Source organism: Rhinatrema bivittatum, chromosome 4 (assembly GCF_901001135.1).
Source record: "Rhinatrema bivittatum chromosome 4, aRhiBiv1.1, whole genome shotgun sequence".
NCBI lineage: Eukaryota > Metazoa > Chordata > Amphibia > Gymnophiona > Rhinatrematidae > Rhinatrema > Rhinatrema bivittatum.
The window spans coordinates 158,363,900-158,381,188 of NC_042618.1; the positions used below are offsets into that span (position 1 = coordinate 158,363,900).

General features: G+C 47.3%; 1 long non-coding RNA gene across 5 annotated transcripts in view; it reads right to left on the reverse strand.

Moving 5' to 3' along the window:
- Positions 1-14,941, reverse strand: part of LOC115090206 — a 60,765-nt gene extending 45,824 nt beyond the window's left edge. For 2 of the 5 annotated variants that reach the window (XR_003856339.1, XR_003856336.1), the window contains exons 1-4: positions 14,584-14,941; positions 13,559-13,673; positions 11,017-11,077; positions 7,371-7,584 (exon numbers count right to left, since the gene is read on the reverse strand). This is a non-coding gene — a long non-coding RNA (uncharacterized LOC115090206). Of the gene's footprint in view, positions 1-7,370; positions 7,585-11,012; positions 11,078-13,558; positions 13,674-14,535 lie in introns of all 5 variants that reach the window. The other 3 variants (XR_003856340.1, XR_003856338.1, XR_003856337.1) reach the window with 3 other exon arrangements.
- Positions 14,942-17,289: the final 2,348 nt, after the last annotated feature.

The following is a 17,289-nucleotide window of genomic DNA, read 5'->3' on the forward strand; positions in this document are numbered from 1 at the left end:
GTCAGAAGGCCCGTAGGCCACACACACACACACACGGAAGGCCCGTAGGCCACACACCAATAGCGGGGCAAGGCAGGTCAGAAGGCCCGTAGGCCACACACACACACACGGAAGGCCCGTAGGCCACACACCAATAGCGGGGCAAGGCAGGTCAGAAGGCCCGTAGGCCACACACACACACACGGAAGGCCCGTAGGCCAGGTATGGAAATCAAGGAAGAAGGCCAAAAGGCCGCACAAGGCAAGGCAAGGAAAGGAAAGGCCCGAAGGCCACGCAAGGCAAGGCAAGGCAAGGATAGGCCCGAAGGCCGCGCAAGGCAAGGCAAGGCAAGGATAGGCCCGAAGGCCGCGCAAGGCAAGGCAAGGCAAGGATAGGCCCGAAGGCCACGCAAGGCAAGGCAAGGCAAGGATAGGCCCGAAGGCCGCGCAAGGCAAGGCAAGGCAAGGATAGGCCCGAAGGCCACGCAAGGCAAGGCAAGGCAAGGATAGGCCCGAAGGCCGCGCAAGGCAAGGCAAGGCAAGGATAGGCCCGAAGGCCGCGCAAGGCAAGGCAAGGCAAGGATAGGCCCGAAGGCCACGCAAGGCAAGGCAAGGCAAGGATAGGCCCGAAGGCCGCGCAAGGCAAGGCAAGGCAAGGATAGGCCCGAAGGCCACGCAAGGCAAGGCAAGGCAAGGATAGGCCCGAAGGCCGCGCAAGGCAGGCTAGAGCAGGGAGCCCAGGTGAGCTCGATGCCGAAGCACCGAGGCAACTGTCAGGCAGGGTTAAGAGGGCACACCCAGAGCATAGAGTGGACATAGGAGATGGACTGGGCCTGTCAGGAAAGCCAGCCCTAGAGGGACCCCTGGTGGTGAGGCGGTAGCACAGCAGCCACCGCCGTAACAGTACCCCCCCCTCAAGGCCTCCCCCTCCTCCTGGATCCCATCTGTGCAGGAGGTAATCAAGAATACCGGGAGACCACTTCGGGGGTGATGCGGCAGGGTCAACTCCTTCCCGAGGAAATAAGGCAGTCCAGAACCCCACCTGGGGTGATAAGGCAGACACAACCCCAACCTGGGGCAGAAAAATAGTCCATAACCCCTCCTGGGACAAGGCGGCAGGGTTAGACCCCTCCTGGGGTAGCAGAGGCGGTGCAGATTTCCATAACCCCTCCTGGGGTGACAAGGGGAACACAAACCCCACCTGGGGCAGAGAAATAGTCCGTAACCCTTCTTGAGGCGATAGTAGGACCGGTCCGGACCCTTCCAAGGTCGGCATTAAGACCGGTACAGGCCCCTCCAGGGGCGGCAGCTGGGCCAGTACAGCAGGCTCGGACCCCTCTCGGGGCGATGAAGCAGGCTCGGACCCCTCTCGGGGCATTGTAGCAGGCTCGGACCCCTCTCGGGGCGTTGTAGCAGGCTCGGACCCCTCTCGGGGCGATGAAGCAGGCTCGGACCCCTCTCGGGGCGATGAAGCAGGCTCGGACCCCTCTCGGGGCATTGTAGCAGGCTCGGACCCCTCTCGGGGCGTTGTAGCAGGCTCGGACCCCTCTCGGGGCGATGAAGCAGGCTCGGACCTCTCTCGGGGCGATGAAGCAGGCTCGGACCCCTCTCGGGGCGTTGTAACAGGCTCGGACCCCTCTCGGGGCGATGAAGCAGGCTCGGACCCCTCTCGGGGCATTGTAGCAGGCTCGGACCCCTCTCGGGGCGTTGTAGCAGGCTCGGACCCCTCTCGGGGCGATGAAGCATGCTCGGACCCCTCTCGGGGCATTGTAGCAGGCTCGGACCCCTCTCGGAGCGATGAAGCAGGCTCGGACCCCTCTCGGGGCGTTGTAACAGGCTCGGACCCCTCTCGGGGCGATGGAGCAGGCTCGGACCCCTCTCGGGGCATTGTAGCAGGCTCGGACCCCTCTCGGGGCGTTGTAGCAGGCTCGGACCCCTCTCGGGGCGATGAAGCAGGCTCGGACCCCTCTCGGGGCATTGTAGCAGGCTCGGACCCCTCTCGGAGCGATGAAGCAGGCTCGAACCCCTCTCGGGGCGTTGTAGCAGGCTCGGACCCCTCTCTGAGCGATGAAGCAGGCTCGGACCCCTCTCGGGGCATTGTAGCAGGCTCGGACCCCTCTCGGGGCGTTAGCAGGACCGGTATGGACCCCTCCAGGGGTGGCAGCAGGACCGGTATGGACCCCTCCCGGGGTGGCAGCAGGACCAGTTCAGCAGACTCCGATGGCTGACTCAGGAAGTCTGTCAGTAGGACTGGTTCGGACCCCTCTGAAGACGGCAGCAGGGCCGGTTCGGCAGGCTCAGATGGCAGAGTTAGAAAGTCTGTCAGCAGGGCTGGTGCGGACCCCTCCGAGGACGGCAGCAGGGCCGGTTCAGCAGACTCAGGCTCTTCTCGGGGTAGTGCAGCAGGTTCAGATGGCAGAGTAGCATGGTTAAAGGTAGTGTGCATGGAAGACACAGATTGTACTGCCGTGGGCTTGATACCTCGAGCCAAAGTCTGATGCTCCTGATTTTGTTTCTGGAGGAGCAGTTTAGAGAAGGCACAGGCAGTTCTAGGACGTCTAGGGAAGGTGCTCGTTAGTGTCCACTTGGCAGCTGTGGGAAGCTGAGCCCTGCTAGAGTTAATCAGCTCTCTCCGTTGTAGAGAAACCTGTTCCCGAGGCTCTAGCACTGGTCTCACAGAAGCCTTCTTGGCCAGGTAAGTCCTGGGTTTTTCTACCCACAAACTGCCAGCAAAAATGTCTGTTTTAGTTGAGCCAGAAACAGAATACTGATTAGGAGAGCTGATAGCTTTTTCTAATTGCACAGCTGGTCCTAGAGCAGAACAACAGGGGCAGGGTTTGCCTGGAGGTAACAAACACGGGAGACAGGAGCATTTCCACCACCCTGGTTTAGGAGCCAGACAGTTCAAACACTCCTGATAGACAGAAACATTTTTCTTGTTGCAGTTATTGCATGACCAGTGTTCCTGACCAACAAGTTCACAGGCTAGACAGTTCTGATAGCTAGGATAGTTCAAAGTTTGACAGGAATTGCAGGTATAAAACTTTAAAGAAGGAGGCATCTTGAATTAGTGAAAAGTTGACTCACCGGCAGGACACAGACCTATCTCTTCCCCTGGAAAATGTGATGGCTTCGGCATACTGTTACGCTTGGGCTCCGGACAGGAGTCGTGCACACCACCCAGCAGGGTGGCTCCAGGTGGAGAGAGACAGGAAGCTCGAACAGAGTCAGGTACCAGGCTGGGTCAGGGCAGGCAGCAAGAATCAGAGTCTGGGTTCAGGCTGGGTCAGGGCAGGCGGCAAGTGGCAGTGTCTAAGTACAGGCTGGGTCAGGGCAGGCGGCAAGTGGCAGTGTCAAGTACAGGCTGGGTCAGGGCAGGCGGCAGTCAGCAGTGTCTGGGTCCAGGCTGGGTCAGGGCACAGTAAGCAGGGCAGGGCAGGTCAGAAGGCCCGTAGGCCACACACACACACACACGGAAGGCCCGTAGGCCACACACCAATAGCGGGGCAAGGCAGGTCAGAAGGCCCGTAGGCCACACACACACACACGGAAGGCCCGTAGGCCAGGTATGGAAATCAAGGAAGAAGGCCAAAAGGCCGCACAAGGCAAGGAAAGGAAAGGCCCGAAGGCCACGCAAGGCAAGGCAAGGCAAGGATAGGCCCGAAGGCCGCGCAAGGCAAGGCAAGGCAAGGATAGGCCCGAAGGCCGCGCAAGGCAAGGCAAGGCAAGGATAGGCCCGAAGGCCACGCAAGGCAAGGCAAGGCAAGAATAGGCCCGAAGGCCGCGCAAGGCAAGGCAAGGCAAGGATAGGCCCGAAGGCCACGCAAGGCAAGGCAAGGCAAGGATAGGCCCGAAGGCCGCGCAAGGCAAGGATAGGCCCGAAGGCCGCGCAAGGCAAGGCAAGGCAAGGATAGGCCCGAAGGCCACGCAAGGCAAGGCAAGGCAAGGATAGGCCCGAAGGCCGCGCAAGGCAAGGCAAGGCAAGGATAGGCCCGAAGGCCACGCAAGGCAAGGCAAGGATAGGCCCGAAGGCCGCGCAAGGCAGGCTAGAGCAGGGAGCCCAGGTGAGCTCGATGCCGAAGCACCGAGGCAACTGTCAGGCAGGGTTAAGAGGGCACACCCAGAGCATAGAGTGGACATAGGAGATGGACTGGGCCTGTCAGGAAAGCTAGCCCTAGAGGGACCCCTGGTGGTGAGGCGGTAGCACAGCAGCCACCGCCGTAACATTAACAACTGAGAAGATCAAAGACTAGTACTGAAATACCTTCCTAATGAGCTGGTTAAACTTTTTTCTTAAAGTGCAAACAGAATACCTAATGCTTGTAGACCCTGAAGTTAAGTCAGAAAAATAAGATCTATAAGGAGCTGCATTTGCCAATTTTCTTTGGATAATCCAAAACAGCTAGTTTTTTTAAGGGTCTCTGGGCTCGCAGTCTTTCAGATTTTCAAAGACATTGCTTGTAGAAAGAAGACCTATGAGGGAAGTGTCTTTTGTATAATATCTTATCCTTATTTCTTTCTGTATTAATATCATCATATTTACCTGTATTGATGTATATAAGGATTACTGTGATACTGTATTCTTTTTTTATATTACTTATCTTTGCTGATTCATTATCCATATATTAGCAACATTTCGTAAACTAAGTTTTTCTTTTATCAATATTCTTTATGCATTTTCTATGACATAATATTCCTCCATTCAGCCATTGCTTATAGGGCTCTCCAATTTTTAGTTGTTATTTGTCATGATATTTTCACAGATTAAATATTAATTTTGTTATGTATATTAGAAATATTTGATTCCCTGGTATGACTATAAGTATGCATAATTTTATTATGTTTATTTACATGTTTTGTAAATATTCTGTATTTGGTATTTTTATGATTATTTTTTTGTTTCATAGTGCTGTAACTCACCTGGAGCACAAGCTTGGATAGGTGAGACAAATTGTAGGAGCCAAATACATTAAAAAATGACACAAAGAACAATGGTAAGTGCAAGTGAGGGGATGGAATCTAGGTGGGGTTAAGAAAACCAGCCAAATGGGACAAAGAGGTCCTTATCTATTGACAATCACTGTCACTATTCAGTATAGCCAGGAAGGATCTATGTGTGTCTAACAATTTGATAGATTTGCACTACAAGTAACATTCCCATGTTTATTGTAAAGCTAGGAACTAGATGCCTTCCAATATAGTAGTAGGGTTAGTTACCTAGGAATCTGTTGAACTCCTAAATTTTATTTGATAGAATAAGAAATGTCAAATACGAGGATCTTTTTGTATCAGAAAATGAGATGGAATAGTAGTTTATCACCTAACACAAAGGTTTTTCCCTCTTCCACTGCCTTATCCAACTAACAACAAGGGTTCATACCCACTCAGGGCTTCACTGTTGACACAGTATCTGAACCTTTTGATAAGTCTTTGACTTCCATAAAAATTGATGTGACAGGGTGCCCAATTTTTCTCCTTACTAGAAGTGGGTGCCCATTAGTGGAATGGCAGCAGAGGCCTGAACAAATCTGCTTTCCAGTAGTGTGGAAAGTCAGGATAGTGAGGTGTGTTAACATAGTATACCACTCCCCATTGGGAGGAGTTGTAAGGGTATATAAAAACCCCTGTATCTATGTAATACAGTGAATAAAGTCCAGAAGCTTGGAGTCAAGAATCAGCCTTAGCACAAAGCTGAGGGTAGCATGTCTCTCTTCCTTGAAGACGACAGTTGGTGGGCCTTATCCCTTCACAGGGAAGGTCTGGGGAAAAGAAGAGGGGAGAACTTCAGGGTTCCAGGAACAGAGTATGTTGAAACCCAGAAGAAAAAATCCAGAAGGAAGAAGTTTTGGGGTTTCCATAGAGAGTTGGAAAGATGTGTTCCTAAGAAAGTATCAGATTCTGAAGAGATCCAAGAGAGGAGGGAATTCTGTACCAGAGAGACCTAAGGGAAAATCCACAGTATTGGTTGATCAAGCAAATCTACCATAAGCTCATCCATGAGAAAAGAGACAGAAAATGAGAAGCTCTATGGCCTCAAAAGGTACTGGGAGGGCCCAGAATGCAAAGGTACCTGTCCCAAACAACTTACATTTATGGGAAAGAGTGTGTTAAAGAGAATGAGTTGTCTTTTGAATTTTTGGACTTTGTTACTGGGGAGCATTAACCACTGGTGTTCCAGTTTGTTTTCCTGCCACCAGTTCAGTAAATACTATTTTGAACAATAGTTTTTGGAGTGAAGAGTGATTTTTAGTGTATAGACTGGTATGGAAAAGAGCCCCTGCATGTAGAAAAAAAAAAACCCAACTATGGGCCTTGAAAAGACTCTTTTCCCTCCTGTGCAAGAAACCTAGGAGGTCATGGGGCCTTGCACGGTCTATGATCCACCCTATGTGCTGCCATGCCCAAAAGCTAACCAGGATGGGGGCTACATTTATAAAGTTTATCCAAAAAAGAGTCTTTACGATCACAAATGTTTTAGCTGTGAAGCATGCCCGGTGGACTTCTACTGAAGAATGCAACTAAAGAGGCCCAACTTGGCTGAAAAATGGAGGAAACAGGGAATAGATTACCTTGGAGGAGCAGTGCAAAGCCAATTACAGATCTGTATAATCCATCCCACCAGCTTCCATAGTGAAGAGATATCAAAGAAATATCTATAGTATCTGAATATAATTTGCTTTGAAGTGCCTGAAAAGTGAAATATAAATCAAATAGAAAACAAAATAAATAAATAAGGGAAACGTTAGAAAGGAGACCATCTCTGGCAAGAGCAAAACTGAAAGGTTGCAATATCAAAAGCTCAGTTACTGGATTCATTTATCTTCCCCTTCTCTTAGGAACAATTGTCCAGGAAAGAAAACTAACAGCACAACTTATTAGAAAACTTTTTCCTTTCTGTTTTTTCAATAAAGCAATTCAGTTTCACAAAGCCCTTTACTGTAAAATCAGGTAGTTGCTTACTCCACTTAACTGAAAAGACACATTCTCTCACAATTCCTGCAATCTAAGGCTCATATTGCAGCTTCATCCGCATGGTTTCAGCTTTCAGGATCTTCAACAGACACACTGAGAAGGAAATGTAAAGAATACCACTGGGTTTCTACTAGGCGGAATATATCGACAGTATAGGTAGAAGAGAAGCATCTTTAGTTGGTGTATTGCTTCCTCATGTGGGTTGTTGTGTTGGTTACTCATTACTACTATAAAAAAGGGGAAATATGTAGAAGGGTATAGATTTCTTAATTAACCCTTGAAGAGGCAGTTTGGAATTTTCCAATTCTTCCTTTTGTTCCCTTTTGATTTAGAAGACAGCACCCTTAACCTTAAGGGATAAGGTCTTGGTTGGAAAGAAGAAAGGGTAACTTATGTTCTCTTTTGAGAAACTGTTTTTACCTCTCTTTGGACTTTGCTTTGGAAAAAGTTTTATGCTGCCTTCCTTCACTTTTTGTTGCTTTTGGAAGTCTGGAATGTTTTGCGTGATCCAGCAATTAATGGCCTGGAAAATTTAGTCAATATGAGGAAGAAAGGAGTTTTTCAGGAGGCTCTCATCCATAGAGATCCAAGGACTCATCAAAGGTGAACAGGAGGCATGGAGTCACATTCATTCCTGGGAAGAGGAGAGAAAAAGGAGGAAAGGAGAACTGTGGCACTTATTCAATGTAAACCACCACATATCATCAGGATATTTCGGAGAAGATTGGATATGGAGCAATCATCTGAATCAAGGTATGACAAAAAGGATTGTATTGTATTGTATGCCATGTAAATTTAGTAAAAAATCCTATTCCACCAATTTTGGGAGAGAGCTCCAAAACTACCCCTGCAATTGAAAACGGATGTGGAAACAGAAGATCTAAATTAAAACATTAGCAAAAAGTCATAAATGTAATGGAACTGAAATATGTAATGGATTTCAAAGAACTACTACTACTTACAAGTAATTATCAATATCAGTAAAGTTGTGCTGGAACCATAGTGTCCAGCATGATCATTAATGTACCTGTTAAAGATTTTTAAATGCTGCTCAGGGCCTTGTCTTTCACTGACAGGGAATCCTGAAAAATAGAGGGACTTAAGAACTGTGTAGGAAGTTTGAATATTGTTAGAATCTGCAGTTCCCAGATGCTTTCCCCCAGCCGTCTCACTCACCAGTGTCCAGCCTGTCTTCGCAGCAGAACGGCACCATTATAAGCCAACGGTGGGGTCTTTGTCGATACTTATGCGTTTATGTGCCTAGGCCTTAGGCACATAAACGCATAAGTACGCACATAATATATGCGACTAGGCGGGAAAGTGCAGGAGTCGCTCTTGGATGATGTCACCCATATCTAGCGTTTAAACCTATGCTTTGCTGCACTCCTTGCCTTGGCAACAGGTCTCCTGAGTGATCTGCTCCTCAGAGCGCATTGCTTCTTCCTGTCTTGCTTGCCTGTGTTCCTGTTTGCTTGTGCTTCTATGATCCTGCTTCCTGGTGTTGTTCTGTGTTCTGATCTGTCTTCCCTGCCCAGTCCAAGTCCTCAGTGTTGTGGTCTGTCCATGTACCTTCCCATGTCTCATCCTGTCTCCCTTGGTTTGACTTCCTGGTTTGACCTTAGCTTGTTCTCTGACCCTCTTGGACCTGACCCCTTGCTTTGGACTTGACCTACGCCTGTCTACTGCCTGCCCCAACCTCTGGCCTTCCTATTAGATCTCACAGTCTGCTGCTTGCCACAACCTCCAGTCTGTCTACTGGATCTTGCTATCTGCTACCTGCCTCAACCTTCACCTGTACCTGGACACTCTCTCTTGCTATTGCCCCAGGGACCCTCCTGCCAGCCATCAGAACCCAAGGGCTCAACCTGTAGGGGAGACGGTTGGTATTGGTGAAATTCCAGTCCGTCCCACTCAGGGTTTATCCACTAGCTGTCGGTGTGGGTTGTACAGGATTGCTCGTCCATCCATGCCAACCATACCACAGCACAAGGATCCATTTCCCAATTTGCTACTGCCATGGACTGGGTGGACCTGACCATTCCACAGGCCATTCCAGATATGGTGCACTAAATTAAGCAGCAGCAAGGTGTTTTGGATTAAGTAATGAGGGTTTTGGAAAGGCTTGCGGCATGGATAGACATCCTCTCAACTCTCTAGCTCTACCAGTAGCACTGCCACTTCCAGCATCAGCCCTCCTGTGATGTCTGTTCCTTGGCTGCCACCTCCACCTCATTATCATAGGGACCTGTATGAAGGCATCCACCGTAGGACAGCCTGGAAGGAAGGTATCCCTGTTTTGGCATCTTGCGTCCAGTTTACAGCAAGGTGGAAGACAGATCGGGATATTTGAGTATTTTGAGAAGTACCTTGGAGATTCCATTTATTTATTTATTTTATTTTTATGCATTTACAAATTATCATATTTCAAGAACAATTCTTGAACTCAATAGGGCTTACAAAACAGAAAAAAGGAAATATAGTAACAACAGTTTCCATATGTGTTACAACTTGAATATAATAATAATATCCCTTTTGTTTAAAGGAAATTTGGGAGACAAGATATAGGAACAATATAGAGCAGATTGAGTGAAATTTAGTAAAAAGAAATATAGAGTTATCCAGTTATTACTTTATGTCCGGGTCAATCATTCTTTAGTATCCAGGAGTGCTCGCAATTGAGACGGCTCATAAAATACATACTTAACCTCATTAAATCGAGCCAAACATTTACAAGGGAACCTTAATAATGTCCTACTTTTGCCTGTACTTCAGATCTCATTAACAGGAATTTTTTCCTGCAAAGTTGGGTAACCCTTGTTAAATCAGGGTATACCCAAATCTTCTGGCTATAGAACAGTTGTAAACAGTTTCGTAGGAAAAATCTTAGAACATTATCTCTGTCAGTAGCAAATGTAAATTTAACCAGTAATGTTCCTCTATGCAATATTTCATTTTCTTGAGAATTCTGTAGGAAATCTGTTAGATTCAAAGACGATTCTGAAATATTGCTCTCCTATCTTGGTTCCGATTATGTATTCGATATAAAGTATGCCTTGGCCACCATGGGTAAAGCTTTTTCAGGTAACTTTAAATTAGTAAGGAAATAATTTTTCAGCGATTCAATCGGTGAAAGTACTCTTATCTTCGTATCCAACTGAATTTTGAACATTTTCTTTTTTTTTTTTTATTGAATCATTTCGGATTGTACCAGCTGTTGCTGAATTTTCTCAACATTATCAATTTTTTTAATCTAATTCAGAGATCTTAGTGTCATGAATATGCAATTCAGATGAATTCAGTTTTAAAGTATTTTTTGTTTCCAACACAACACTCGTAAGAGATGTTATTGAGGTTTCCAAGTTAACCAAAACATACCATAGACTATCCAATGTTATTACCTCTGGTTTAAGTAAATTTATGTTCCGAGTCCATTCCATAGATACCTCTATTTTCTTTCCCTTTGACAATCCATCAGAAGAAGATGCCGAGACTTGCTCTTCCTTTCGAATTATAGATGTTCTCTCCTTGCCCAATAAATGCCGAAGCCCCTTCGACAATCTGCTCCATCGTCGCTGACTCTAATTCCTCCTCGAGTCTTCCTTGGAGTCTTTGTTGCTCAAGGGTTTCTGAGGGAGTCTCTCGGGATAAATCCAAGCCTTTTGCGGCAGCCAGCACCCCGCTACTTGGAGGTGAGGGTGTTGCCGGAGCTCCTGGGCTCAATGATATTTCGTCGGCCATTAGGAGAGAGATCTGCTCCATTTCTCTCTCTATTGCAGCCACATCTCTGGGATTTCTAACTGGTAAGGCACCGTAAAACTCCTCAATTTTAGTTTGATTCGCTGCAGGTAAAGGGATACTTGCTGTAATATCCCTTACCCATGCCTTTCTTTTAGTGTGCAGCATTTTTTAGGTAATTTCATTCAGAAATTCAGAAAAGTAACTGAGAAGCTCATCGGCATCCTTCTCATACAGTGGCCATCTTGCCTCATTCCATTTATTTTTAAGCTGGGAAATTTTTGCCATCAACCATGGTGAATGTTGGAATTGGAAAAAAAAACGTACCTACCCTTATCAGGAAAGCCATTCTGGAGAGAAGGAGGGTCATGGATCCTTTTAGGAAAGAGGCACTATGGAGAGAGAAACATACTTCTGTTTTATTGGTATTTTTCTTATCTTGTTTTTGATTTTTAGAATCATTGCCTGGATATTACTTTCTGAAGCTTAAGTTAACTTTTTGATTATTTGAACACTAACCTTGTACTCTGAGTTTTTCTTCAAGCATGCTCTTTTGGATCAATAGATCACCTCACTGTGAGTACTGAACCAAGAGTGAATGTGGCTGTTCAGCCTAGTTACCCCACCACAACACATAGGGCCCCAGAAGCTTAGGACTCTTCCCCACCAGAGAACCCCAGCTCTCCAGGGCTGAAGTTTGGTGTCTGAGAGTGATAGAGATCTGTGAGAATAAAGACAACCCTGGGACTTTGCTGTAGTCCTGCATCAGGGACCCTCTGCCAGAGAGGGGGGTTACACTAAGTATCAGGGATGTCCAGGGGAAAAAAGTTTTCTTTTTATTTTTTGGTTCGTTTTCAGGAGGGTTTTTTTCCTATGAATTTTAATTCGTGGAATGTTTGATTTGTTTCATTCATGTGAAAAAATGAATCAAATTTTTAAATAAAAAACAAAAACAACCAAACAACCGAAAATGGGGCCTCCCAAGGCTTCTCACCCACTCAGAAAAATGCTGGGGCCAGGATTCCCACCGGCCCCACTTACCCGGTCCAGTGACGATCCACTGGTGAGGCTAGGCCTAGGTCAAAGCCTCAGGTTTGTGTAGGCCGAAGTTGTGGTAGGTCACTGCGAACTCGGCCTATGCAAGGCCAATGCCTTGTCCTAGACCAGAGCACAGACCCAGGCCCGATGCTGCTGTCTGGCCCAAAGACCAGGTCCTGATGCTAGGGCCTCGACCCAGACCCATGCTTGATGGTAGGGCCTGGTCTGGAGGCTGGGTCCTGATACCTTGGCCTCAGCCTAGGCCCAAGCTGAAGCTTTGGCCTTGTGTAGGGAGAGGCCATGGTAAGTCACTGACACTTTTGCCTTGGCCTACTCAAGGCTGGCACCTTGGCCTCAGGCTATATAGAAGCCCTGGCCCAGGCCCGATGCCACAGCCTGACCTGGAGGTTGGGTCTTGACACCGGAGCCTGCCCTGGAGGCTGTGTCCCAAATCCTGGGCCTCGGCCTAGGGTCAGTCCCAGGCACAGGCCCAGAGTAGCTCTGAGGCAACAACATCCCCTTTTCTTCTTCAACTGGGGCCATTAATTAATTCTGGCTTGATCTCGATGGACAGCCTCAGTTGAAGAACAAAGAAAGAGGACATTGGACATCTCAGAGCTGCTGCAAGGCCCAGGCTCCAGGCCTGGTCCTGACATTAGGCCAAGGCACAGGTATTGGAACCCAGCCTTGGATCTGGGTCCCAGTGTCAGGTCTGGGTCTGGACTCAAGCCCTGGCGTTGTGATCCAGGCCCCAGGTCAGAGCCCTGCATCACTACCCAGGCCTGGGCCTAGACTGAGGCCAGGTAAGTTTGTTTGGGAGGCTCAGCCGAGGCCCTGGAATCAGTCTAGGCCTAGGATGAATAATAGAAGGACTAGGGGGCATTCCTTGAAGTTAGCAAGTAGCACATTTAAGACTAATCGGAGAAAATTCTTTTTCACTCAACGCACAATAAAGCTCTGGAATTTGTTGCCAGAGGATGTGGTTAGTGCAGTTAGTGTAGCTGGGTTCAAAAAAGGTTTGGATAAGTTCTTGGAGGAGAAGTCCATTAACGGCTATTAATCAAGTTTACTTAGGGAATAGCCACTGCTATTAATTGCATCAGTAGCATGAGATCTTCTAAGGGTTTGGGTAATTGCCAGGTTCTTATGGCCTGGTTTGGCCTTTGTTGGAAACAGGATGCTGGGCTTGATGGACCCTTGGTGTGACCCAGCATGGCAATTTCTTATGTTCTTATGAAACCCCAGTGTCACTCTTGGGACTAGACTGTGGCCCCTGCTTTGGGCTCCTAGGCTGAAGTGCCTGCATCATGCTCGTGTGTATGCCATGGCCCATGCCTTGGGCCTCAGCCTATGCCCTAGGTGAGGCCCCAGTCTCGAGCCTAAGCCAAGGCCCGATGCATTCATTTAAAACAAGTGAGGTGAGTAAGGTTTGTTTCATTTGGGGGCGCACCTGAATGAAATAAATCAGCCTTATTCATCTCATTTTGCGCATTTGTGTTAAACGAATGCAAATCCCTACTAAGTATTGCAATTACAAAAATAACAGCCAGGCAAAGAAAAGATACGGGTGTGAATGTGTGCGTGTGCGTGCAAATTTTATGGTTTTGTGAATGTCCTGCTAGTTAATAATAAAAAGGAAAATACAAACAATGAAAACTATGTGATCTGGCTTTGGGTCTTTCTGAGCTGCACTTCTCTTAGAAAAAGCTCTTACAACAAACACATGAATAGTGCTAAGTTAATATACTTTAGTAACAGTTTCTCATTTTTTTTTCCATCATGGGATCAATTTTGAAAACTATGCTGGCAGGTGCAAAGTCGATGGATATTTTTACCTGTGGATTGTGCACCAGTTCTCAAAGGGAAAGCATGAGCAAATCCTCTTTCAAAAATTTCCAAGGGAACACTACTGCAGTGATTTGCACTTGATTTTTCTGCAGGTACTTTTTCCTGCAAAAACAATGCATGTTACTGCCTAACCCAGTTCCATGAACATCTCAAAAATGTATGTAAAGGCAGGCATGTTTTGGAGCAATGCACCTACTTTTACCCTGGTATAGCAACCCTCTCAGATAAAACAGTACAGCTGCATGCCAAGGGAAAGGGGAGATAGCCACAGAAAGAAAAACACTTTACCTCCATAGTGGAGTCATGTGGGCAATAGAAATGGATGAGGATATTCCGATAATAGGAACCGCCTCACCAGCTCAGGTCCCAGCCTAGAGCACCCAATGAACACTGTTAACCTCTTACCCTTCCAGCGGCAGAGGATACACAAAGCAGTCACCACACCATGCAATCCTTTATATATTTTACTGATAAGCAGGCATAAGAAACAGGAAATCACCAAAGACAAAACACCTAACAGGCAATAAAACAATAGAGGGGAAAAGAGCAAAGCAAAGAATGAAACAATACTTAAAGATTTTAGTATAAAAAATATCACATCAATATTGGATTAGTAATATCAAAACATCTGTTCCAATTCAGACACAGAAACCCGCTATAAATTCTACAGTATACTGTATACCAGTTGTTGAAAACACAATACACCTTTCAGTCTATTTATGTGCACAAAAATTCCTGAGGCCTCTGGTGATACAGGCATTGTCAGATGACTTAAGTCTGGAAAATGGTGCTGAAAATAGAAGGCTCTGTATCAGATATATGTGCAGTGTAACAGTCCTTCAGAATGCACTAAGCTCTGTTCAACTTCCTTCAGGGAATAGGCAACCTATCGCTTCTCTATTCCTGCTTGCAGTATATCTCAGGGATTTACTTCACTGTCTACAGCCTATGTTTAGGTATTTACCTTTTATGGCTATGTCCTTTCCACAATGGTGAGAAGAAAAAGAAATACCTGGTATCCAGTGGCACCCTCCTCAATGTCTCTGTGCATGTTGCTCTGCAAATCACACTGGAGAAGGGAGGAGGTGGCCAAGCCAGCCCGTCCCCAGCTTCCACGTCCTTTTTCCCTGTATGTTTAGGTACTCATGCCCCCAGTACTGTCTTCCTCTGACCAATGCTCCTAGCTTTTCTATTCCACTGGGGCTCTCTGACATTTCCCAAATGTTAAATTGCTCTGCTGTTGTCTCTCTCTCTTTCTTTCTCCTCTCTGGGAACTCCCAGGCAAATTCAAACAAGAAAAAAGTGCAATTTCTTTTTCTTCTCTCTGGGATTGGCTGAGCAGTGCATGCAGCTATTTCCTGGTCTCTCCATTTTCCATTGGCTTCCAATGTCAGGTGACTCTAGGATACCAGGTATTTCTTTGCCTTCTCTATTCAGTGTCTTTTAGTCTTTAGTCTCTCCAAGGCCCCTTTAACCCCGAAGCTGCTTGATTTGCAGGTGCGGAACACTTCTTGCAATACAGGAATTGTTCATTTAATAAACACAAACTGTTCCTGCAACACCTCCATCCCTGCAGTTAGAGGAAGAGTGATGCTGCTTGGGTCAGGAAACATCTCCTCAGGAACAGGGCAGAACCACACTGCTAGACTGGTGTTTATCTTCTGCCTAGCCAGCTCCCTCCTCTGCAGATTGAGCCCTTAGGTTCTGGGGGCCGGTAGGGCTTGGCTTCAGTGGCAGAACATCATGATGGAGGTAAATCAGGCTGGCTAAGGCAGGATGGGCTGGAGAGTTTGGACAAGGCAAGGCAGGCATAGGCAGGACCTGGCTGAACGTTGTGGCAGAGGCAGGTTGGAAGCTAAGGACTGAATACTGGAGCAGGCTGGACAAGACTGGCCAGATATAGGCTGGAACTGAGGACTGGATATAGACACAGGTTGGGCAGGATACTTAACAGGGACTGGGACTGAATACAGATACAGGCTGAAGACTGGACACAGGCTAAGACTGGGCAGGCTAGGGACTGGTTGTAGATTCAAGCTGTGGACTGGTTACAGACTCAGGCTAGGGACTGGAATTGGATGCAGATGTAGGCTGGGCAGGATACTGAGCAGGGACTAGGACTAGGTACAGACTGGGGCAAAACAGGGCAATGGCAAGGCAAGCAATGAATACTAGGAACTGGACTGGACAGGGCAGGACAGACCAGACAGACAAGGCCAAGACCAGACAAGGACTAGACAAAGACTCACAGAACACTGAGGCCAGAAGGCAGCAATGCTGAAGGCCCATAGACTGCTAGGCCTAAGGCCCAAAGGCCACTAGCCATGGAGAGGCCTGGATAGGCCACAAGACAAGGCACAAGGTGAGAGGATGCCAAGAGGCCACAAGACAAGGAAAGGCCTGAATAGGCCACAAGGCAAGGAAAAGCCTAAGAAGGCTACAAAACAAGGCACAAAGCAAAAGCACGCCCAGAGGCCACAAGGCAAGGAACAAGGTAAGCTTTGCCAGGTCAGAGAACTAAAGGTGACTCCATGAAGAGGCATTGACGGACTGAACAAGATGGCTTAAGTAGTGCAAGGTTGGCTGAGTCAGATGGTCAGTGAGGAGGTGACTCATATGCCTAGGAGAAGATCTCACTGGAGACCTCAGCAGGTGGGGGGGGGGGGGGGGGGGGGTGTCATTATAAGTAGAAGCAGGGCACAGTGAGATGGCATAGCAGGCAAAACCATGACAAGAAGCTTGCAGTTCCTGGCACCTTCGTGCCTTTAGGGATGTTTGTAGCACAGGATAAGAGTCTAGTCTTAATGACATGCACATTTTCTAGTCACAGCACAATGTAAGCTCAAGGGGGCAGGGACAAATTTTAAGACCTTTTCACACTGGTACATAGCCATTTACATTACAGAATGCCACCCTAGGGATCATGGGAAACAAACCTCAACCGGGCTCAAAAATATGCCCTTCCCTGGAGCTGGTTTATCATTTTACTGGTTTCTCTGACTGCAGCATCACAGCCTGATGTGATCCTTCATATGCCCATACCATCAGATCTCTACAATATAAATCATATGGTTACAGCTTCCTCACCATAAAGTTTACAATAAGTTTAAGCACAAAAAGGTCCATATTCAGTAAGCCAGTTAGTGGACAAGTCATCCAGCTAAAGTTAGCTGGATAACTAGTCCCATATATTCAGCTAAAAATCCTGCTGAATATACTCACCAAAAGTAATCCAGCTAAATGTAGCCAGATAACTTAAAAACCTAATCAGCTGTGTTTGAATAGAGCCGAATTAGGTTTTTAAGTTAACTTCCCACTTAACCAGATATCTTCAAAAGATATCTGATTAAGTAGCGCTGGGTAAAAAAAAAAAAGAAGAGGCCTGTGGTCCAATTTTCTCCCTCCCCCCGCCAAATTTAATTGATAGCCCTGTCAAGCCATTGCTCCGGTGTCCTCAGCTGACCCCGCACACCTCATCCCCGGTTTATGCAATATTGAATATGCGGGTGCCGCCAGAGCCTCCCATCTCCCGCAGTCTTGCACTACCTCCCATCTTCCCAAGCCCTAAGCTTTCTGCCAGGAGCAGGGTATGAACTTACCTGGTCCCAGTACACTCCAGTGCAGCTTCTGTCACAAAGCTGCACTGGAAGTAAACACTGCACTTATTTTACATTTCCTGATATGTAGGGTGGGGGGGGGGGGGTGCATGGCCCGACAT